This window comes from Muntiacus reevesi, chromosome 12 (assembly GCF_963930625.1).
Source record: "Muntiacus reevesi chromosome 12, mMunRee1.1, whole genome shotgun sequence".
Classification (NCBI taxonomy): domain Eukaryota; kingdom Metazoa; phylum Chordata; class Mammalia; order Artiodactyla; family Cervidae; genus Muntiacus; species Muntiacus reevesi.
Window position 1 is genome coordinate 37,381,013 of NC_089260.1, and position 6,989 is coordinate 37,388,001.

Sequence of the window (6,989 nt, forward strand, 5' to 3'; positions counted from 1 at the left end):
AATGAAATAGTAAAGAAACTCTAAGTTTTTGTATAAAAAGAATAATTATTAATATTAATATTTTAAAGTAGCAAATGCTTAGAAAATGCAGCTGACTTTCCCATTCACAATAGCTGATAACTATTAATAGAACCATAGCATTCACTTTTTGTTGCCTATAAGGTAAGCACTAATTCCCATCTTTCTTTCTTTTTTTTTTTAATTCCCATCTTTCTTATGGGAAGATGTTCAAATTCTTATTTCTCAAAGAAAGGTACACCCTTCCCAGCTCAGGAGTAAATTCTTGAAAGGCTATATGAATTATTGATTCTTACCATTCTCTCTGCTTTTGATTGGTTTTCAGGTAGCCTCTGAACCAATGAATAGTACACAGGATATGTGATAGGTGTACTTCAGAAAAGATGAGTGCTTGCTTTTAAAACATTACACTGGCAATTTTTCTAGTAAAGTTTTCCATATTTGGACACGGTGCCTCAGTGAGGAGGGGGACAAGAGAGGGCAAAAAAGAGACCTTAAGCATGATGGAGCTGAAGGACAGAAAGAATCTGTATCCTTGATGAATGCTGAAGTCACCAAATTTACCAATCTTAGAACAACTACTCTGAAATTTGTGCTGCATAAATACATTAATTTTCTTATTGTCTAAAACTCTTAACAAATAAGAGAAGCAATTGGCTCAGGGATATTATTAGCAATACACCTAACCAATCAAGAATTAACATCCAGAAAGGAAAGAAAAAGAAAGTAAGAGAGAGAAGAGCTATTATAAATTAATAATAAAACTATCAATAAGCAAATCAACACAATAAGCAATCAACAACAATTGCAACAACATTAAGCAATAAACACATCAACAAAGGATGTGAACAGGAAATTTACAGAAAAAGAACAATAGAATATTCATGAACATAGAAAAGTACACCAACTCAGTAGAAATTATAGAAACACAGAGTAAAACACAATGAATGTAATTTCCAATTCATTAGACTGGTAAAAGGAGAAAAAAGGTCTGAAAAAATTAAAATCACATTGATGTTGGTATGGAAATTACGAACACTCAAGGAGGCTAATGGAAGAATAAAATGATATAACACATACAGCAATTCAACTATGTCTACAGATGACTATATCCTTCAATCCAGTAGGTTACCTTCTTGATACAGTTCCTGGAGAAACTCTAGCACATGTTCACAGTAATACATGTACAAGAATGTCTAACAGCATGTTTATGATAGATAACTGAAACTGCTTAAATATCTATTATAAGGAGAATATATTAATATTATTTATTCAACAGCATAGAATACCATAGTTTAAATGCATAAAATAGATACATGTATGTTGTGCTGTGATTAGCTGCTCAGTCATGTCCTACTCTTTGCCACCTCATGGACCATAGCTCTCCAGGTACCTCTGTCCATGGGAATTCTCCAGGCAAGAATGCTGGAGTGGGTTGCCATGCCCTCCTCCAGGGGATCTTCCCAACCCAAGATCAAATCCAGGTGTCCCACATTGCAAGAGTTACCAGCTGAGATACTAGGGAAACCCAGATACATGTATAGCCTGGATAAACCTTATGGAATCCAATATGGAGAGAAAATAGTGGTCATATTATCTAGTATGGTATCCATTGTATAGAATTTTAAAATGTCAAAGACGTATATAATTTGGAGTATATAATCACATACTAGTAATAAAAGCAGACACATGGAACTTTTCCGGTAGTTCAGTGATAAAGTCTCTGCTTCCCAATGCAAGAGACATTCGTTGGACCCCTGACCCGGAAGGATTCCACATGACTCGGAGCAACTAAGCCCATGGGTCACAACTATCGAGCCTATATTCTAGAACCCAAGAACCACAACTACTGAGGCCCACGTGCCCTAGAGCCCATGCTCTGCAAAAGCGAAGCCACTGCATTGAGAATCTCATGCACCTCAACTAGAGAGTAGCCCCCACTCACTGCAACTAGAGAAAAAAAAACCCGTATCAACGAAGACCTAACACTGCCAAAAATAAATAACTAAAATTATTTTTTAAAAATGAGCATGTGTGCTAAGTCACTTCAACTGTGTCCTACTCTCTGCGACCCTTTTGGACTGTAGCCCTCCAGGCGCCTCTGTCCATAAGATTCTGCAGGAAAGAATACTGGAGCGGGTTGTCATTCCCTTCGCCAGGGGATCTTCCCGACCCAGGGATTGAACCCCCGTCTCTTACATCACCTTCGTTGGCAGGCAGTTTTTTTTACCACTAGCACCACCTATGACACATGAAGATTATAAAAACTAAATTAAGAAGCACAGGTACAGAGAAGCTTCAATTTTTAAAAATGTTCCACTTTTACACTCTTTTGAAATTCAACTTTTTGAAAGTCAACATTTTAAAAACTGACCACTTGATTTTAAGAACACTATACACCAAAAAATTTTTAATGAAAAGAATAATCCTCCTTTCCAACGTTTCCTATAATTCCTTATCTAATGACAAATCCATTTATCCAGGTATTTAGATGAAAATCCCTGGAAACATCCCCAACTCTTCTTTATCTCTTACATATTACATCCAATCCATCATCCAATTTTGATGATTTGAATATCAAAATATGTGTAATATATAGAATTGAATCACTACCTACCAATTTCACCACCACTCTAGCTAAGTATAACACTATATCTTGCCTGGACCACTGCAGTAGTTTACTTTTTGTGTGATATAATATTCTTTCATTGTACTACTTAAGCTTTTTGTTAATCTTTTATTTGTAATTTTTCCATTGCTATTCATAAATGCAATCAGTCTGTGGTTTTGTTTATTGTTTCTTGCTTTCTTTTTTTTAAACATTTTTTTGCTAGATTTTTGTGTTATTGCTTTGTTGCTTTTTTGCTGTTTATTTTTTAACTTTTTTAAGTTGGAGTATGATTGCTTTACAATGGTGTGTTAGTTTCTGCTGTGAACTACGTGAATCAGTTATATGTGTACACACATGCCTTCCCTCTCGAGCCTGCCTCCCACTCCACCCCCCACCCCACCCTTCTAGGTCATCACAGAGGACAGAGCTGGGCTCTTGTGCTATTAAGCAGCTTTCCACTAGCTATCTATTTCATGCAAAGTAGGGTATATATGTCAATATTTGTAGTTTTCTTACTCATCTCCCTGCCTCCAACCTTGCCCCTTGGAGTTTGTTCTCTAAACATCAGCCAGATCTCTTTCCTTTAAAAGATTAGTTCAGTCATGTCAGGCCAGACAGGAGACTATCTTCATTAATTTTTTTCAACAAACATCAATGGTCTATCAGCTACATGGAACTATTCTAAACACTGAGGACACAACGATGAACCAGATAGGCAATGTCCTCATGATCATGTGGAGCTAGAGAATAATAGATAAATGAATAGCCAAAAGCATGGAATTATAATAAATTCTATGAGGAGAACCAAACTAGAGCCATAATATTAGAAGTAGCTGGTGGATGCTGCAGATTGGTCCAGGAACGATGGCTTTTAAAAAACAAAATCATTTGCAGCCAATTAAGCCGACTGTGCTCTTTTCCCCATGGGGGCCCAGTGTGCAATGGCTGCAAACAGCAGCCTCCTTGGTAGTGTATGCAACCTGCTGCCTGTACAGGTAGCCCTAAGGGACCTTGGAGACAACTCTTCCTAGTGGGCATTCATGACTGGCCTGCTGTTTCTCAATCTAGACTCCAGACAGGTATGCGCGGTGCCTTTGGAAAGCCCCAGGGCACAGTGGCCAGGGTCCACAGTGGCCAGGTCATAATGTCCGTCCGCACCAAGCTGCAGAACAAGGAGCATGTGATTGAAGCCCTCCGCTGGGCCAAGTTCAAGTTCCCTGGCCGTCAGAAGATCCACATCTCCAACAAGTGGGGATTTACCAAGTTTAATGCGGATGAATTTGAGAACATGGTGGTAGAAAAGCGACTCATCCCAGATGGCTGTGGGGTCAAATACATCCCTAATCGTGGTCCCCTGGACAAATGGCAGGCCCTGCGCTCATGAGCATCAGCTCTGTTCCCTCCTTAATCACGCTCACCAATAAATGCTATTTCCTTTCAAAAAAATAAAAAATAAAAAAATAAAATAAAAAAACAAAAAACAAAACCAGGAGCTTTCCTGGTGATCCAGCGGTTAAAATTTCACCTCCCAGTGCAGAAGGTGGGGGTACGTTCATGATCCCTTGTTGGGGAACTAAGATCCCACAGGCCTCACAGTCAAAAAACCAAAACATAAAACTAGAGCAGTATTATAACAAATTCAATGAATGCTTTAAAAATGGTCCACATAAAAAAACAGGAAATGGATTGTTATAATATATATATACACATATATATACATAAAACATTCTCTCCGTGATTTCACATGCTTTTCCTTATTTAATTTTGATTCCTGGCTAATTCATTTTTCAAAGTAGAAGTAACATCAAAAGATACATTAAGAAACTTAGTATCTCTTATATTGAAATGCCAAAGGAATTTGTCAGTGATTTATGTGTCTCTAAATTAAATTCAGTATGCTTAGTAAAATCTGGCCATGATACTAATTAACTGCAATGAGAACAAGATATAATTAATTAAAATATTGACTCAGCAGATCTGGGCTGCCGTGTTCTCTACATGCAGAGTGCCACCTGGAGCTGTGTGGTGTGACATCACTGATCAGAAACTGACTTACTGGTCATGCTTTCCAAAATCAGTAGAAATATAAAATATTACAATTTAGACCCTTTATTTTACAGAGTAGGAATCTAAAGCCCAGTAAGTACATTTAGATAGTCAAAAGCAGTTCAGTCCTCCTAATTCATGCCAAGTGATTGTTTTAATTAAAAAAGGAATAACCAATTAAAGATGAAACATAGTAATACATTCTTACTGGGAATAAGGACCAGTGGAGCAAGTCAGGATCATTGGCAGGATGATTAGTTCTTTGAAATGATGATTACATCCCACCTGATTTATCTTTCTCTATGAGAAGATCCCTTGGAGAAGGGAACAGCTACCCTCTCCAGTATTCTGGCCTGGAGAATTCCATGGACTCTATGGCCCACGGGGTTGCAAAGTTTGGACATGACTGAGGGACTTTCACTACACTTCACTTGACTTCATACATATTTTGGCCATCTGATGCAAAGAGCTAAATCATTGAAAAAGACCCTGATGCTGGGAAAGATTGAGGGCAAGAGGAGCAGGGGGCGACAGAGGATGAGATGGTTGGATGGCATCACTGACTCAAGGGACATGAGTTTGAGCAAACTCAGGGAGATAGTGAAGGACAGAGGAACTTAGCACGCTACAGTTCATGAAACCTCAAAGAGTTGGACACAACTTGGCTACTGAGCAACAACAACAATACCAGGTCTAGACACTAATCCCAGCTCTACAGAAAACCCCACATGCACATTTCATTCAGGAAGATCTTTATTGAATATAAATATTCAACATTTAAAAATTAAAGCAAGATCCCATTAATGAGATCATTTTATTCTCTACATCTCCTGCATGTCCTAAGCATTTCAGTAGAGACTTCAATCAATTGTTCCTCACACAAAAAAAATAAAAGATATTAACAATTACTAGAATATTTTGCTCAATCAATAGAAGTTCCTTTCACATATTAAAAAAAATTCCTCTCATAATAGTGATCAATTATTTGTAATTAGATTCTACTTTCCCTCATTTATCAAATTCTATGTTACTGAAAATGACAAATAGCCTCTGGAAATTTAAAAAAAAAAAGAGTAGTCAGAAATATGAAAACTCTTCTCTCTTAAGAGCTTTGCTGGAAATTACACTCTGGGATTTCAAAGTACAGTTCACATCAAAGCATATTCTCATATTTTAGGAAATTCATTGGCTCTGCCTGACTTCTTTCTAGGGCCATATTTTTGATAATGGCTACTTATAGAGAGAAAATCATTTTCTCAAACTAAGTCATTTTCTAATGAAATCAATGAGTTCTTGGCTATACAGAGGGGAATAAAATAATTCTAGGAATGAAAGAGAAATGAAGCTACTGTCACGGTTTTCAAGTCATGGTTTATACAGCCTCGGAGCTCCAGACACACCTTTCAGTGGCTGATTGTGGGAGCAGAAGGAAGGAAAGTAAAGAGTAAGACGAAACTTGGAGGAGTACCTAGGGAGACACACAGATCCTTCTTCTTCATAGTGGAGTCCACTTATTCTGTGTACTAGGATTTGAGGAAGGTGTTTATTAAAAACATTTTTGATAACACAAATCTAGTAAGCTTCCCCCTTTGTAACCAAGTTTTGCTGTTGTTATGAGAGGTGAACTTTAAGTTGTTTTAGACACACACACACAAGTAACCAAAGCGGGGAAGGGTGGGAGGGAGGGAGAAAGGAAGAGAGAAAAGAAGGGAATAAAAGGAGAAGAGTTTACTGAAAATATAATAGGGTTCTCATAATTGTTTTCAGTTGATAAGTCATGTCCAATTCTTCGTGACCTTATGGATTGTAGCATGCCAGGCTTCTCTTTCACTATCTCCCAGAGTTTGCTCAAATTCATATCCGTCAAGTCAGTGATGGTACTAATCATCTCATCCTCAGCCACCCCCTTCTCCAGTTGCCTACATTCTTTCCCAGCATCAGGGTCTTTTCCAATGAGTCAGGTCTTCACATCAGGTGGCTTGGAACTTCAGCTTCATCATCAGTCCTCCCAGCAAATATCAACACCTAAAGGGTTGATTTCTTTTAGGATTGACTCTCATAGATTTTCACAAAATCCTAAAGAAAATATCAATAACCATGGACTGAGAAACTAAAGAACTATACCAGAGCTTAAACAGACCAGCGGCTCATGGTCCACCAATTTAATATTCCCAGGAAAATCTGATTACCTCAGCTGAATCACATACGCATGGAGGAATATTTGACTGGTCAAGGGGATGGTTTCACATGGTGCCAAAGTGAATGCTGAGGATTGATCTTTATAGAAAAGCAGGTCTTCTAGAAGAAATGTGGG

General features: G+C 37.9%; 1 non-coding gene across 1 annotated transcript; it reads left to right on the top strand.

The window, feature by feature from the left end:
• Nucleotides 1-3,517: 3,517 nt before the first annotated feature.
• LOC136145299 (small nucleolar RNA SNORA70) lies at nucleotides 3,518-3,652 on the top strand. The gene has a single exon (XR_010658743.1). It is a non-coding gene; the product is annotated as a small nucleolar RNA SNORA70 (small nucleolar RNA).
• Nucleotides 3,653-6,989: the final 3,337 nt, after the last annotated feature.